The sequence below is a fragment of the Eptatretus burgeri genome, chromosome 5 (assembly GCF_056783735.1).
Source record: "Eptatretus burgeri isolate ZD-2024b chromosome 5, Ebu_testis_v1, whole genome shotgun sequence".
NCBI lineage: Eukaryota > Metazoa > Chordata > Myxini > Myxiniformes > Myxinidae > Eptatretus > Eptatretus burgeri.
The window spans coordinates 3182667-3200878 of record NC_140965.1 but is presented as its reverse complement, the minus strand read 5'-3'; the positions used below and the strand labels follow the sequence as shown (position 1 = coordinate 3200878).

The window sequence follows — 18212 nt, the reverse complement described above, 5'->3', positions numbered from 1 at the left end:
TTCAGCAAAACTCCCATCCCCTAACTGAAAGACTCAAACACTGATCCGAGTTTTTATCTTACTGTTGGCATAATCGCCAAAACCCCTTCGGGTCAGAGTTAAGGCTATGAACCAGTGAGTCCTCATACTCTTCCTTGAAGTTATGTGTGGTATTTCAAAGTTCATCTTTCACTTCTATGTACTTATCAGTCATAGTCCCTTTCAGAAACTGCATTCACTCCAACATCATTGCTTCCTCTTCTGGATAACAAAAGATTTTCTTATCATGTACAGGTAGTAGACAAAAAAATTAAATGGAAGTACAGTACACCAATGGAGTCACGTAATAGGGTGTTAAGCCACCATGTGTGGCCAGTATGGCCTGTATGCACCATTGCAGAGTCCATCAGCATCTGGAATTCTGCAGGAGGGAAGTGGCACCATTCATCTACAAGAAAGTGAATCACCTCACATCTGTTTGATGGAGGTGGAAAAAGCCATCTCAGGCATTGTTCCAGAATATCCCATAAATGCTTGATTGGGATCAGATTTGTTGACCAAGAAGGCCATGACATATGAACAACATCAGTGTCACACTCATAAAACCATTGGGCAACCACAGTGCTCTGTGGATGAGAGAACTGTCATCCCGTAAGACACCCGCTCCTGGCAGGAAAAAAAATGCTGCAACATGGGGTGAATATGATCACTCGGTACCATCAAGTAGCGATTGACATTGACCTTGCCTTCCAAGGGAATGACTGCACTCAAACCATGCCAGGAAAATGTGCCCCACATAACAGGACCACCAGAACACTGCACTGTTGGAATCAAGCACTCACGGTTGTATAGAGTTATTTAGGTTGGCACCAGACGTGCACCCCTCCGTTTGTCGAGAACATGGTGAAGGACGATTCATCTGACCATATCACATTTCTCCACTGCTTTGTAATCCATTGCCTGTGCTCTTGGCACCACTGGGCTCACAAACGTGCATTGCCAGGTGTGATGAGCGGTTTGTGCACTGCAACCAGACTATGGTATCCTGCTGTGTGGAGTTCTCCACAGACTGCTTTGATGAAACTGGCTGCTCACGTCCCAGATTGAAATTTACAATCAATTATTCTGTAGAGTGCTCTCTTGCTTTGCCTTTCACTTCAAATTAACGTACGGATATCACGATCCTGGAGTATTCAATTCCGCCCACTCGGTGCCGGATTTCGGCATAAGCTAAACAAGCTACAGCTTAGGGCCTCAGTCCGCCTCACAATCCGTGGGGGCCTCAAAAAATGTGAGAAGACGTGTAAAAATGTGTGAATGAGGCCGAAAGAACTGCGATCTTGGTGCGGGATACCATCATGACGAAAAATCGCCATTAAGCCTTCCCAACGCATGGCGGTGGTACTTCCCAGAGTTTCCAAAAGTAACCTGGGGGTTGCCTGACCGTCTACCACCCAAAATCAACATATATATATATATATATATATATATATATATATATATATATATATATATATATATATATATATATATATATATATATATATACATATATATATATACATATATATATATACATATATATATATATATATATACATATATATATATACATATATATATACATATATATATACATATATATATATATACATATATACATATATATATATACATATATATATACATATATACACACACACACACACACACACACACACACACACACACACACACACACACACACACACACACACACACACACACACACACACACACACACACACACACACACACACACACACACACACACACACACACACACACACACAATCGGTCAGGAGTTTGAGAACACTCCCATTTTTCCAGTTTTTACTTCAATTTAAGCAGTTCAAGTCCAGTGAATAACCTGAAATGGTACAAAGCTAAGCGGTAAACTAACAGAGGTTAAAAAAAAAAAGTTTAGGTTACCAAAAACTGAAAAATAATGTAAATTTCAGAGTTGTTAAAAAAGGCCCTTTTCAGGGAACAAGTAATGGGTTAGCAACTGCAGCTATTCTGCAACAATGGAAGTAAATTAAGCCTTGAAAGTTGATGCAAACAATTCGTACAGGTGTCCCAACCTTTGTTGATTAGTTACAAACCCTCTGTCTGTATAAAAGCAGTGTTGGAACAGACTGTGTTGCTGCACCCTCTGAAGCATTATTTGGACAATATTGCACTACAGGAAGTAGTATATTGTTATCATAATGGTGAGAAAAAGGAAATTAAGAAAGAAAGACAGACAGACAGACCATTATAACCCTTAAAAGTGTCAGCCTTTCCTTTTGAGAGATTGCAAAAAAAGTCAAGGTGTTAGTGAGTCCAGTTTCCTACACCATCAAAAGGCACTTGGATACTGGAGGAAACTGACAGGAAGAGGTCTGGCAGACACAAAGCCACAATACAATCAGAAGACAAGTTTCTTAGAGTCAACAGCTTGTGTGATAGGCGGCTCACAGTACAGCAGCTTCAAGCACAGCTTAACACTGGTCGAAGTAAGGAAGGCTCAGTTTCAACTGTGAAGAGAAGACTTTGAGCTGCACGTTTGACAGGTCGAGTGGCAGAAAGAAAGCCATTGCTAAGATGGCAGAATAAGTAAAAGAGGATTGCCTGGGCCATGAAGCAGCACCAGTGGACTACTGAAAACTGGAAGGTCTTATGGACCGATGAATCAAAATTTGAAATCTTCGGTTCATCACGCAGGGTTTTTATACGCCGACGAGTAGGCGAAAGGATGGTTCCTCAGTGTGTGACACCAACTGTCAAACATGGAGGAGGAAGCGTGATGATCTGGGGCTCTTTTGCTGGATCCAGAGTCAGCGACTTGCACAGAGTGACTGGCACCCTGAACCAAAATGGCGACCACAGCATTTTGCAGCGCCATGCAATAACCTCTGGTCTATGCCTAATTGGTCAGGGGGTCATCCTACAGCAAGATAACGACCCAAAACATACCTCCAGGCTATGTCAGAACTACCCGAGAAGAAAAGAACAAGACGGTAGGCTTCAAATCATGGAATGGCCAGCACAGTCTCCAGACTTAAACCCCATCGAGCTGGTTTGGGATGAACTGGACAGAAGGGTGAAAGCAAAGCAACGTACAAGTGCAACACATTTGTGGGAACTTCTGCAACAGTGTTGGGAAGAACTTTCCGAACAATATTTGATTTCCATCGTAGAAAGAATCCCACGAGTATGTTCGGCTGTTATATCTGCAAAAGGTGGCTACTTTGATGAGTTAAAAATTTAGATTAAATTTTGTTTAAAAAAACGATTCCATGATTTCTTTTTTTAATCTGCAATTGTTTATTTGCTCTCGGCTTTAATTTCAGAGTACTGTACATTGAAACATTAAACTGCTTAAATTTCAGTAAAAACTGGAAAAATGGGGGTGTTCTAAAACTTTTGACCGGTGGTATATATATATATATATATATATATATATATATATATATATATATATATATATATATATATATATATATATATATATATATATATATATATATAGTTTTTAAATCGCTCGTGTAGCAAATTTTTATGTGTAGTTTTAAAATGTCTTTATATGTTATTAATTGAAGTCATATTTTAAGCATAAAATATCTGATATCATTTTTCTGATTTTGCCAACAAGTTCATTATTACTTATATTAATAAAAGTGATCCTGATTACTTATTTTGTATATATCGTCATGCGTCGCTGAACGATGGGGATAAGTTCTGAGAAATGCGTCGTTAAGCGATTTTGTCATTGTGCGAACATCATAGAGTGTACTTACACAAACCGAGATGGTATTGCCGACTACACACCTAGGCTATATGGTATAGCCCCTCTTTCAAATTCACTGAGGCCTCCTCTTGCAGCCATTCTCGCCATAATTATAGGCAACCAGATTTGTGCAGCATTTTTATACATGACTAAGCTTGTTGGGATGGTATTTGCTGAATTAAAACATGGGCCACACCTGTGTGGAAGCCCTTGCTTTCAATATACTTTTGTATCCCTCATTTACCCAGGTGTTTCCATCGTTTTGTCCACGACCTGTACATATGCTCTTACAGTTCCTTTGATTTCTCTTAAACTTCAGGATGTGCTTATCCATTTTGCTCATCACTTCAGCACTGAATGCTTCCATGTTTGGATGTCGTTCATGTTTTCCCACTTTCTCCTTCCAGTTGATGTCAGATAATTCTCTAGCCATTGCATCGTAATTCCCTTTATGATAATTAATGTTTCCAGCCTTCTGTGGGTTCCAGTTGGAGTCTGAAAACGAGACAGCAATGACGAGTGCCCCAAATGGGGGTTTGTGCGTGACCGACTCATCATATAGTCTTCGTTGGTGATAAGATCCAGAACATGGGAGCTCTGACCTTGTCAGCTCCATAACATGTTGATGAAGGTACTTGCATGGAATGGAATCTACAAATTGATGTACTGAGTGACATCTTGCAGCATGGGCACACATGGATTGCCAGTCTATTTCTGGATAGTTAAAATCTCCCACAAGTGGAAATTTTTTTAATCTTTGTGTACACATCAGATACAATAACTAACAAAGTTTATCTGAATTTTCTTCTGAACAAGACGGGTTCCGGATAAGGTCAGGTCAGGTATGGGAGCATGCGCCAAAGCAGCACGTCACTGCATCTACTTTCCGCCGGTACTCCAGGGGCCTCTGTCTGGCCATCCCCCAGGCAGATGCCTGGCCCATCCCAATCTCCTTGAGATCCTGATCAACCTGCTGCAATCACGAGGAACGTGGTTGGCCCATTGGCCTCCTCCACTCATGAGGCTCCCTCGCTGAGAGAATCTGGTGAGCAGGATCAGCGTCAGGAAAACGAGCCACATGTCTATACAGCCGCAGCTGACACTCACAGACGATGCAGGTAACAAAGCTCATTTGAGTCTCTCTCAGAAAACGCTCGTTGGATACAAAGTCTGGCCAGCGATAGCCAAGGATTCTCCGAAGAGACCTGGTACCAAAGGAATTAAGTCTCCGTCTCAGATCCCTGGTCATAGTCCAAGTCTCACATCTATAGAGCAAGACTGGAAGCACAAAGGACCTGAAGACTCTGACTTTTGTCCTCCCGCACAGGTACCAGCAGCGCCATACCCCACGATCCAGTGAATCCATGACTCCCCAGGCCTGACCCAGACGACTGTTGACCTCTGGTTCACAGCCAGCAGCGACATGAATATCACAGTCAAGGTAAGTGAATTTCTCTGCGACCTCAACATCCTCACCACAAACAGGTACAGACAGGACAGCTGTATCTAATATGTTATTGAAAGCCTGGATCTTAGTTTTGACCCAGGAAACCTGAAATCCCAGCGGCTCCGACTCCTCAGTCACCTCCTTCAGGGCTCCCGAAAGGATATCTAGAGTCTCCGCAAAGATGACTGCATCATCAGCGAAATCGAGGTCAGAGATCTTGACATTCCCAAAAGATGCACCACAGCTTGATCTCTCAGACATCCTCCCCAGAATCCAGTCCATACAAGTGCTGAAAAGTGTGGGGGCCAGTACACATCCCTGACGAACTCCAGTAACAACTGGAAATAAGTCAGAGATGGTACCACCACATTTCACAGCACTCTCAGTACCAGAGTAAAAGTTCAGACATGAGATCGATCAGTTTTGGTGGCACCCCACGAAGACCAAGAATCCTCCAGAGGGCATCCCAATTCACTGAATCGAACGCTTTACAGAGATCAACATAGGCTGCAAGCAGCCCCTGCCGAAACTCATCTGCGTTCGGTGAGGACACAAAGAGCAAGGATACGGTCAATCGTTGACCTCTTTGGTGTAAAGCCTGACTGCTCTGGACGCTGGTGCTCAAGCAGATGGTGGCGAACCCTATCAAGAATTATCCGAGCAAAGACCTTGCCTGGCACTGAGATCAGCGTCACCCCTCGGTAGTTGTTGCAGTCTTGGCGATCACCTTTCCCTTTCCAAAAAGGGACAACAAGGCCCCTCTTCCATTCAGTTGTGATGATGCCTGTGTTCCAGGCAGTGCACAGAACTGCATACAACGACATGAGTTTAGCATTTCCACCAGCCTTGAGAAGTTCAGCATGGATGCCACAGATCCCGAGAGCATCACCCCATATCAACCGGTTCACCGCAGCCTGTATTTCCACAAAGTAAAGTGGATCACAGTTGATTGGAGAGTCAGCAATAGGGATTGTAACACCCCTGACGTCCAACCCGACAGCTGGTGGATCAGCCTGGTACAACCGCTCAAAAGTAACCGGCCCAGTAGGCCTTCACTTCGGACTCCTCAGGAAAGAGCCCCGAACCCTCTGCTCCAACTGCAGTACACCGAGGGATGGGCTTGGACAAACGCATTGCGCGAATTCCCCTGTAAGCAGGACGAGAATCACTTGGCCACAGGTGATGCTCAACCCCCTCACAGATTCCTCATACATAGGCCTCCTTGTCCATCCTCAGTGCACGTACAGTTTTACGCCTCAGCTCCCTGAACAGCTCAGCTCTGCCATTCAGCCTGGCCCTGCGACTCTGGTCAATGGTATCCAGTGTCCCTTGAGAGACAAAATTCTTCTTCGCCCTCCAGTGAGTTCCAAGACATCTACCGGCAACATCAAGGACGGTGGTCTTGAAAGCACTTCACAACTCTTCAGGATCCCCCAAAGCACCCAGACACCCCAAATATGCACTCAGCCTGTTCGCAAACTCCTCAGCTGCCCTCTCATCCTTGAGTTTGCCAACATCCAGCCGAGGATGGGATGGTACCATTCTCCAGGATTTAAGGTGCAACTTCAGAGTTGCTGCAACAAGCCGGTGGTCAGTATTGAGGAACTGAGCACTCCGGTAGACCCTGCAGTTCTGGATAATCATCTCGCGACCATAAATGAGCACGTGGTCAATCTCCTTTGCCACACCATCAGACTTGATTCGCAAACATAAATTTTCCAACTCGATAAAAAGGAGCCCGATAAAGAGGCTCCAGACTCTAATGTTTCATCTGTCTCTATACTACTAAAACTCTCATCTTGAATGTATGTATGTATGTATGTATGTATGTATGTATGTATGTATGTATGTATGTATGTATGTATGTATATATGTTCCCAAAATACAGCCAAAACGGTACACGATAGCACAACAAATTTCGGCCCACCTTACTCACCATTCTCCTGCGGAGTGCAGTCTCAAGTTTCGTTCAAATCTGGCAACGAAAAAATTATTTAAAAAATCAATTCCCGATTCAGTCAAGTACTCTTCGGGAGAATTTGATCAATGCAAACAACCTCAGCGGTACAGTTCGCTGGAGCTATCTTTTTTTTTTTTCTTCTTCTTCTTGAAATGATTTAATTTAAAAAAATCTCAAACATTTAGTACAGACAAAGAACGATTTATTTTTCAGCATAAAGTAAACATCGCCATTTTGATCTTATATTTCCATGTTCATTAATAAATAAAATTGTGTTTAGAAGATTACGCACAATGATTTCTTCGACTTTCTTTTGTCCATTTTTTTTTCACATTGACGCGCAATATCAAGTTTCGTTCAAATCGGGCAACGAAAAAAATTATAAAAAAAAACAATTCCAGATAAAGTCAAGTATTCTTCAGGAATATTTGATCAATGCAAACAACCTCAGCGGTATAGTTCGCTGGAGCTATCTTTTTTTTTTTTTGAAATGATTTTTTTTTTTTAATCAACCGCCACCACAACGGGGACCCAACGGGTTCACGGGTCATCTGGTTGCCTTCTAAAATGAAGCATCAGGTGGTCAATTTTTTGGCAATGGACATCTTGCGACCGCTTTCAGTCATCCTTTCTGGCAATTCCACAATTAAGCCTCGTAAAGCCGATAACTCAATGTATCAACAGAAGAGCGAAAGCCAAATTTGCCGAGATGGATATCAAGGGGGCCATTAGAGAGTTGGCGTCTTGTGAGGGGCATGTCCCACAATCAGCCGAAACGACCGAAGACCTCAAAGCCAAACACCTGGCTGCTCCGACTGACCTCAATCTACCGACCACGCCCGACAGTGAACTAGCCACTCTGGTGGTTCTTTTTGAGCATTCCGTCCGAATCGCCGTCAACCCTTTTCCATCTGGGTCAGCTGCGGGTCTCGATGGGCTCAGACCAGGACATCTTTAGGCTCTTTTGGGCAAGGAATCTGCCGATGCTGGAGGCCGCTTACTCTCTTCCCTTACCATTCATTAACATGGTTCTGTGGGGAGGGGTTTCCGAAGCCTTGTGTCCTATTTATTTTGATGTGAATTTATTTGCTCAAACCAAGAAGGATGGTGGTGTTAACCTGTTCACTGTGGGCAATACTTTGCGCTGTCTCACAACCAAAGCCGCAGTCCAATCTTTTTCTGAAGATCTCATGGCTGAGCTTTGTCATGTCCAGTTGGACTATTCAACTAAAGGTGGATGTGAAGCGGCTGTCCATGCTGCTAGACTTTATCTGCCAAATCCACCTGCTAATCACATCTTTCTTCAGATTGACGTGCGTAATGCATTTAATTGCTTGAGGCGTGACTTTTTTTTGGTCTGAAGTACAAAGGCGCACCCCCAGTAACTATCTGCTCATCTGGCAGGCATACACCAGGCCTTCTGATTTGTTCTATAGCAACGAGGCCATTTATTCAGTAACTGACATTCAACAGGGTGACCCCTTCGGGCCAGGTCTTTTTTTTTCCCCTGAGCATCGACCCAATAGCCAGGGGGGTTGAGAGTTCAATACATGGTACCTCAACGACACATCATTTGGGGATGAACCCGTGAAAGTGCTGGCTGACTTCCAGAATGTCATTGCCTGGTTGACCAACATTGGCAAGTGCAAGTTCACCATCCTCAACCATACATCGCTGGTGAATGTCAGCTTACTGAGGCGATGACGCACACGAAGCATTTGTGCTGCTCAAAAACTGTTTCGCCTTGCCTAAGGTCCTGTATATATTGTGTGCATCTCCCTCCGACCAGAATGGTGCACAGCTAGGAGCTTTTGACTACACCATTTGTGAAACCATAAGTAAAATCTCGAATGTTGCTTTCAATGATTCTGCTTGGATACAAGCTTTGTTCCCAGTTACGCAGGGAGGTTGAGGTTTCAGCAGGGCCATTGATATCACTCTCCCTGGCTTCATCTCCTCATTGCCAGCAGTCCGCCCCTTAAATTGATGCCATTCTGTCCCGTGTTAGGCTAGGTGGTTTGGCGCAAACGGGGGAGTTGACAACGGCGGTGTTGTCATGAAGTTCGGCCCATATCGGCATTTGCGAACCCGAAAGCCTGTTCCAGCTTAGCCAAAAAGCATGGGATGTTGAGGTGGCAAGAGTGTCTTTTATCAGTCTGTTGAACAGTACTGATCAGGTCACCAGAGCCCGTCTTTTGGCCGCACCCACTAAGGAAAGCGGGATGTGGCTTCACACAGTCCTTGTTCCCTCTTTGGGAACACAGCTTGACTGAGTCTTTACAGGTTGCGGTTTCACTACGAGTGGGAGCATCAGTCTGTGTGCGGCATAAATGTCAATGCGGCAGTATGATAGATACACTTGGACACCATGGTCTGTCGTGCCGTTTCAGTGCCGGTCGATCTTTTAGACATTCGGCCTTAAACAATGTGGTCAAACGTGCCCTTTGTGGGGCAAGGATACCATCTGTCCTGGAACCCCTTGATGCAGGCTGTTGATGCAGGTGGAACCTGCCACACCACCAAGATCACCACAAAACGCCAGCCACGCTACCATAACGCCAACCACACCACCACCACATTTCCACCTCAGCACGGTTGCGAGAAGCCTGGCATTCATCAGGGGAGAGCGGAGAATGCCCTCACCCCTCCCCCCAATGACAAACACGTGCGGAAAAGACGAAAGCTATGAAGACATAAAAGAAAGGCCCCGATTCAGCGAGAAAAACGCCCTGCTTCTGGAAGTTTCGCGCACGTGCTGGAAGAGGGGGGGGGGGTAAAAGAGAGGGGCGAGGCGCCATGTAGATAAAGGGCGCGCTGAACGCAAATCTCTCGGTCGTCTGCTGGAGGTTGTGAGATGTGTGGAGGAGAGGAGAGAGTGTCATGTCGGAGTTGTGGGCAGTATGTGGAGCCACGGTAGGGAGCTGGAGTGAGAGGAGCGCGGCCTGCCGTACTGTGCCTTTCCGTGGGTCGTTGGAGAGGGGACGTCGAGGGTCGCCCGAGCAAGTCAACACGAGGGTGAAGGTAGCCAGCCCGGTCTCTCGGAGCCTTTGTGGTCTACACGGCTCCATGTTTATAAAGACCCCAAGAGGTCCAGTCTACCCCTCGTCTGTCCTGGGGTTTTTCCTTTGTTTCTTTGCGTGAATGTTGTGGCGCCATGTCCGTAAGTAGAACTGTATAAGTGTGTACATGAGAAATAGACAGTGGTAGCTCTTTGTCTTGCTCACGTCTTGTCCCTACCCCCATTCATTGCATGATTGAATACGTGCATTGTTTGCATGCATGACTGCATAACCGCATCTTTGACCGTATATGTGCGTGTTTGGTTATGAAATAAATGTGCTTGTTTAAATGTCACCGTTCGTTGCGCCCTATTGCACTCGGAATATAGTTGGTTGTTAAATAGCCGATAATAGAATCGGGTCCAACGGGGCCTCGCGATAACACCCCGCTCGGTTATCCCAAAACGGCGCGAGCTGCTTAAGCGGCTCGTTTCCAAGCGGGCCTCGTTGAGGTACAATCTCTCGGTAATCTACCCGTGCGATTAATTAGGTAAATCGAAGATTTGGCGATCAGACCCTGTAGCGCGGGTAGAGTACGGACTAGGTTGTGGTGTGGTTGAAAACACACCCGTGGCTGGTTTTCGGCGTTGATCCGGAAAGCCGCGACTTAGATTGTCCGTTCGGTGGGCGAGACGGCCACTATTGATTAAACGTGGTCATTCGCACGCCGGCGGGGGGAGATCCACAACACTGGTCTCAGCGAGCGGGAAACAGATTCATTCCCATCTCCAAAACAAAATTAACGGAACCAGATCAAGGGTGTGCGAGGCGACCCTCCGGTTCCATTAAATTACGAGCTTTCTTAATTAATTCCGATAGGCAAAATGGCATTTCAAGGCAAACAGGGGCAAGGTGGATTAGGAATGCGTTTTAATGTAGAATCCATGGCCCAGGACGGTTCTTTTTATAACCCCATCACCAATTGCAGTCAGTGGGGGCGCTCACCCTCATATACCGAGCATGAACTTTGCCGGCAAACAAACTCGAAGTCGCAAAATAGTGGCGCAGCCGCACCTCATTGCAACACAGAGCGGGTTGCTATTAATAGCACAATGAACGGCACGACACGGGGCGGGGGCGCCCAGCAACCGATTAAGACCACGTTGTCGCGGCAGACACCATGGCAGGCGTGGCAGGATACGGCGCATGCATTGGCAGGCTTCAGACACAATTGTCGGAGGCCTTGGAGCGGTGGAGATATGGTGATGACTGTATGGGGAATTGCATTTGTTTGCCTTTAAATTGGACGAGGCACGGCGGCACGTAGACGGGATTCAGGAGGATTAGGTGCACAAGGAGTCACAACGAATGGTCGATGTACAGGAAGAAATGAGGGAGGAAGAAAAAAGGAAAACAAAGATAGAAAAGGAAAAAGGTGAACACGACTTGGAATTTAAAAAACTGCAGGAAGAGGTAAGATCAGGCAAAAAGATAATAGAAATCCGAGAAGAGACGATAAAAAGAGGAGAGAAAAATCTGGAACAAGAGAAGAGCGAACTGAACGATAGAATAAAGGAGGAGCAAATTCGCAATTCTCGGGATGGGAAGAACTTGGAAGAAGGATGGGAAACAAAGCTGAAAAGGGAAAAAACAGGAACATGATCGGGAATTGGAACTACTGAAGGAAGAGGTAAGATCAGGCACTCAGATAAGGGAGAGCCTGGAACAGAAGATAAAAAGAGGAGAGAAATCTCTGGAGCAAAGGAAGGAAGAATTGTTGGAAAAGTCAACATGGTTTGAAGAACTACAGGAAGAAATAGAAGAGGAAAAACGGGAACACAATGTGGAGTTGAGATGACTGAGGCGAGAGGTGGGAACGGGAAATCAGGAAAGAGAAAGCCTAGAAGAGACGATAAAAATGGAAGAGAAACGCCTGGAAGACTTAAAGGGATACGGTACGAAAATTAACGAATACAGGAAGGAAGAACGCAAAAGAGGTGCGGAGATGACCAAGAAAAGGGATGAAATAAGGTTGGAGTGTGCGGAGATGAGAGAGGAATTATAAAAAAAAACTTCTGAGTTACGGAAACACCAAAACAAAGAGATGGAATTGCAAAAAGAGCTGAGGATGTAAAGGGAGGAAAGAACGAGAATGGAGAATGAAACGTTAAAGAACCACACTGTGCAGATCGAACAGCTAGAAGGCAAAGCCAGATTAAAGAATGAGATGCAAGAAAGAGTAGTGAGGGAACAAAGAATAAAACAGGAAAAGGAGATACAGTAAGCCAATTGAAGGAAACGATGAGATTGGAGAATGAAAAACATAAGAGACGGTAGAGTAGAAAACAAAAAAGAAAACGAGTTTGAAGTTAACCAACTCAAGGAAAGCAAAGTTGGAATCTACAGAGATGGAAAAACTCCGGAAAGAGAACGAACAACTCAACAAGCAGTCATAGACTGGTACTTACGAAATCAACTTGACCTCTGACCTTGTCTAATAAAAGCTGTCTCTTGAGAAGGTTGTGACGCAAGCCAGAAGTTTCTACGATGATTCTGTTCCAAACCATCAAAAATCGAATGTTTGACCTCACTGTGACCTTGACCTTTGACCGATTTTGACCAAAATCTAATCAACGCTAGCAATCACCCTCCTGAATCACGTGGTGTAATTTGACATTGGTAGCTTCTTCCGTTCGAGTTATCGTGCCTACAAACGAATAAACACACACAAACAAACAAGCAGTCATAGACTGGTACTTACGAAATCGTCAACTTGACCTCTGACCTCGTCTAATAAAAGCTGTCTCCAGAGAAGGTAGCGATGCAAACCAGAAGTTTCTACGATGATTCTGTACCAAACCATCAAAAATCGTAACGTCGACTGAGGCAAAAATCTCCATTTCTCCACGCAATTATTTAATATTATTTTATCAAAAGTCACAAAACCGTAATATTCGGCCATCCACCAAAAATATTTACATAATCCGACGGCTTAGAGAGTCAGGCATGCGTCGATAACCTTTATTGGGATAAAAAATGACTTTTAAACACCATCTTTATCGAAAACACCGTCAGCGCGCACACGCAAAACCTTTACGTGACTCAACGACGTGTCTGCTCAAGCGCGCTGCACCACATGACGAGCCGTGACGCGGCGAGTGAAATATTTTTTGTACAATCTTAAAACGTCTCCAAAACATCCGATTTTTACCAGAATTTCGACAACCGAGTGTTAAACGTCCTAAGCGATCGCAAAAACCGAAGACAAAAATAAAATCGAAGTTAAAACGAACTTGTAACGTCGACCGAAGCAAAAATACTCCATTTCTCCACATGAATTTACGGAATTATGTTTGACCTCACTGTGACCTTTGACCGATTTTGACCAAAATCTTATCAGCGCAAGCCATCACCCTCCTGAATCACGTGGTGTAATTTGACATTAGTAGCTTCTTCCGTTCTCGAGTTATCATGCCAACAAACAAACACACAAACACACACACACACAAACAGAGGACGGAAGTCATCAATATACTTACAAAATCTTTAGATTTCGTAAGTAAAAAGCTCAGAGAGGAAGAACGACTCAAAAGGAGCCAGGAAGTAGAACAGCACAATAAGGTGGGATGTGTGGTAGCACCACAAGGAGGAATGTTAGTGGTGCAGGACTTGATTGACACCACTCGTCGCATGAAAGAACAATTAGGGCAAACCCTGATAAAGGAGACACAAATAAAAATAGAAACAAGGAAAATGATAAAAGAGACAAAGAAGGAGATAGAAGTATTGCCCGAGACAAGGGAGACGCGGGAAGTAATAGAATTAACATAGATGCGGGAGATGGAAACGGTAGAGGAAAGACTACACGATAAAGACGGGGTTAAAGACGAGCACACACACATGGAGTTAGCGAGGGACAATGAGGGGGGCTCAGGGAATGTTTTGTGGCTCGGTACAAGCAGCTGGATAGCCTCCTTCAGGAACAGAGGGAGACGCTATGCCCCTTGAAGCGGATCTCGACCAGGTGGGTCCGGTCGAGCTTTGCGAGGTAGAGGGGGCGGGTGCTGTGGATGGGTGCACGTGGAGCTTGGGGGGTTTGGAGACCCTGGGAGCACTTGAGGTAGCGCGAATCCCCAGCGTGGTCGTCCCGGTGTGCGTGGTTGCGAGTGTGCCGAAATGCGTGCTTTCCAGCACGCATTGTGACTGAAACCCCCTGTGCAAGTGGAAGGCCGTGTGTGAGTGGAACCACGTGTGCGAGTGAAATGGCATGCGTGAGTGAACGGCCATGTGTGAGAGAGACGGCGTGTGTGAGGTCGCTGTACGTGAGGGAGATGGTGGTCGGCATGCGGGAACACACAGCCAAGTCTCCAAGTGGAAGTGTTATGACATGGTGTGTAAGCGTCGTGACACACAGGAGTGCGTGGGTTGAATGGCGATGACAACGGGACCAGATGAAGGACAAAGGCAGAGTAGCGGCCGTAGCTGTTTTGGGCACCGTGCCGGGTTTGCACGGCAGCGCGCGCGAGGTCCGTGCTGTGCCATGCACGAGGCCGCCACGTGCGCACCTGCGCGAGTGAAATCCGGTCCATTAACGCACGCGGTGGATGTTAGCCAATCTCGCGGACGGACAGAAGGCTGGATTACGAATTTGGACCGGATGGGTTCTCCAGGCGAGCGTGTGTGTAAAGCTCCGACGAGCAGAGCACATGTGTTCACGTGGGGAACCCCTCGAAACGCGAGGCTTGCTTTTAATGCGAGGCTTGCTTTTAATGCGCAGGGTGACGTCGTAGTTGCATGGTTGGAATCCGGCAGGAGGGGAATCCCTGCCGGATGGCACCGTCCGAGAAGGGACGAGGTGCGCGAAACGCGAACAGCTGCCATGACGTCACGGGGAGAAAGCGCAGGTTGCGAGTTGCCGCGCTGGTGCATGCATAGGAAAAAAAAAAAAAAAAAAGAGAGCAAAGCAAGCCTCCCCATTTCAGGTAAACAGGATTCCCTGGGCAAGGGGTGAAAGACCCCCCTGACCTCGGGCACAGGACACCACTAGTTAGGGGGATGGGTTAGTTTAGTTAGACCGGCTTCATGGTGCAGGGATATGTCCTCATGGAGCCCATGGAATGGGTTAGTTAGAGGGGTTTCAGTTTAGATTTAGGATGGGAAATGGAAAAGGGATTTTGAGGACACGGACAGACTTTGGATGTGTAGAGGGGACGTAGCTTAGCTACGTAGATTAAAAGGATGTGCTAATCGTTTAAGGGATGATGAGGGAGCACGAGGTTGTTATGGGATTTAGTGAAGAAGAATGGCAGTGATCAGCGATGTGAGAGATGAGTTGAAGAGAGGAAAAATGTACTTGATGAGTGAGTGAGGTCAGCGAGCCTGTGTGTATGGAGTGAATGTGGAATGCATGGTGCGATGAGTGATTGGGGGGAGGAGTGATTCCCACCCAAGGGACCCCGGGGTCAGAATAAAGTGAGTTAGTGGGTTAGTTAAATTTACAAAATGGAGGTCGTTTTGCTGTTGGTGGGAACATAGGCTCGAAACCGGTTTGGAGGGGTGCAGGAGCCCTGTTGACGGCTGGGAGCGTGGCTGCGAACGGTGAGTATCGCTTAGTGGGTACCCCAGGCGAATCGGCCGCGGTAGGCCAAGGGCCCAAGGGGGGGCAGGATAGCGTAGTGGGCATGAGTGGGCCTGCACGATGCGGGCCCCGGGGCACCATTGGCCACGTGCGCAGTGCATTGGGCACGGGCACCCAGGGAAGGGGCCCGGGGTGCCAGCCTGCCACGTGAGCATCGAGGGGGAGTAGCCATGGAGGGCATTCCCCAGTTTTTAGGGAGCTGGTAGGCTCGGAGGCAGTTGCAGGGCCCGGAGGGTGCCATCGTTGGAGAATCGGCAGAGAGTAGTTCCTGCCAAGGGAGCCACGCATCCCAGCCACGAGACCGTGCGAGGGCACGAGGGAAAATTTGAGGGCATGGCCCAAATTTGTGAGGGCACCAACACAGGCAACGGGAATCTTGGTTGGTAGAAGCAATAGTTTTATCGAGAGGCTCTTTTGGAAAACCCCGGGGTAGTTTAAGGTTAATAAATGTTAGGGTAGATTGGGAGATGTACCCCTCCACACCATCCATCCCTTCACTCTCGTTGTGGGCCGCTGGACTCACCATGATAAGGAGATCGCTGAGATATGAGGAGGCCATTCTGAGGCTTCGTTGGGCCTTGACACAGGACAGTAGCTCTCTCTTATTCCCCTCCAGGAAGGGAACGTAGGGGTTGGGAGTAGGCTTGGACAGGATAGGTTCGCCGGACAGAGACTATAAAGGGGGTTAGGGAGACAAATTTATAGGGGAAATAAAAATAAAATAAAACAAACAAAAAATAAGTTGGGGCGAAATTGGGTGGATTTTTTGCAAACTAAGGGGGTGGGTATGGACAGAGACAGGCAAAGGCGATAGGTTGGGAGGGATACAGTAGGGTAGGTCCGAGCCCGCCTTCCGAGTGGCCAGCACCACCGCACTCCCTCCACAACAAGGCCTGTGCCGGCCAGCTTCACCTGCTGGCCTGTTTTACTACAAGGCCTGTGCTGGTCAGCTTCACCTTCCGGCCTGTTTTTGTTACAACGGCCTGTGCCGGCCTTGCCATGCCTTGTCTGCCTGCCTTTGCCTTGACCCCATGCCTGCTAGCCCTTCCTTTTGTTTGCATTTGCCCCATCCATCCATCCATCCATCACCATGTGCGCCAGGATAATCGCGCAAGTTGCAGGGACTGCCCTGTAGGCAGCCGCATCACAGAACTGCATTGAGCAGCCCGTGCACCGTGTGTATCCATCCATCCATCTTCACCACTGGACTGCATTGAGCAGCCCGTGCACCGCTCATTTGCTTGTGTTTGCTTGCGTCAGTACCATCCAGTGTTTTGCAGGCAGCCACACACGGAGACTGCATTTGTGCGGCTGTGCACAGTTTGTGTTCACTGTGCTCATTCAAGGGAGAGGCCTAGGACTGCATTGGTGCAGCCTGGCTCCATGCTTGGAGAATGGCCTGTGGGATGGCGCATAGCCACCGGGTTGGGGTGAGTTGCCTTTAGCAGCTGAAGACATAAAAAGGTTTTGGGACAGACAACGGGGCCTTTTGAACAGGCCCCGAAGACATCCGACCTTCAGCTGCGGGGGCACTTACCCTCAAAATACCGCTGACATTGCTATGTGCCCTTTTTCCCACAGAGCCCATCAGTCCTGGGCCATGGTTAGTGTAAATTTGTAAGTTAAGTTGAAAATTGTACACGAGTTTTGCGCCCCCCTGCTTGTTTGTCGTAGCGCCGGCAATTTATTTAAGTCGTCTGCATGAGTGGGTTAATTTAGTTAGTTACTCAGCCCATAGGTTATTTATTTTTGGGACACGAATACACGAAATGTCGCACTCAGGGATCCGAAGATAAAATGGACTAGGGGCAACTTACACATTAAGGCACACGAAAATTCGACGACTCAGGACGAGTCTGTAAAAAGGGGAAGGGGTAGTGTTATGGCTGTGGAAATTCGCAGAGCACCATATAGGTCCTCAGATCAGTTATGTCGATAAGTCTGTGTTCAGATAGATTTCCCCACCGATGTTTAAAGGGAAATTATTCGTGTGCAGGGCTGTGATCTTTGAGTTAGCCATTTTTCTTTTACTATCGTTATTTTGGACCAACCACCATTACTACCACCACCACAAAGCACCACCAACCACAACAACCATGATCACCACAACCACCTTCTCGTCAACCGCCAACATCCACACAGACAAGGAACAGCCACCTTCACAACAACCACCTTAACCACCACAAACGCCAGCCACACCACCCTCACGACCACCACAAACACCAGTCACACCACCAAGACCACCACAAAACGCCAGCCACGCCACCATAACGCCAACCACACCACCACCGCATTTCCACCTCAGCACGGTTGCGAGAAGCATGGCATTCATCAGGGGAGAACGGACGACGGCCTCACCCCTCCCCCCCAACGACAAA

General features: G+C 46.8%; 1 protein-coding gene across 7 annotated transcripts in view; it reads right to left on the bottom strand.

The window, feature by feature from the left end:
• The window catches only part of LOC147025713 (uncharacterized), an 86812-nt gene that overhangs the window by 39688 nt on the left and 28912 nt on the right, over positions 1-18212 (bottom strand). Inside the window, exon 3 of one of the 7 annotated variants that reach the window (XM_085880396.1) lies at positions 7174-7212. The exons of the other annotated variants lie outside the window; for them this stretch is intronic. The gene's annotated coding sequence lies outside the window, so the exon portion shown is untranslated. The remainder of the gene's footprint in view (positions 1-7173; positions 7213-18212) is intronic. 7 annotated transcript variants of the gene reach the window in all.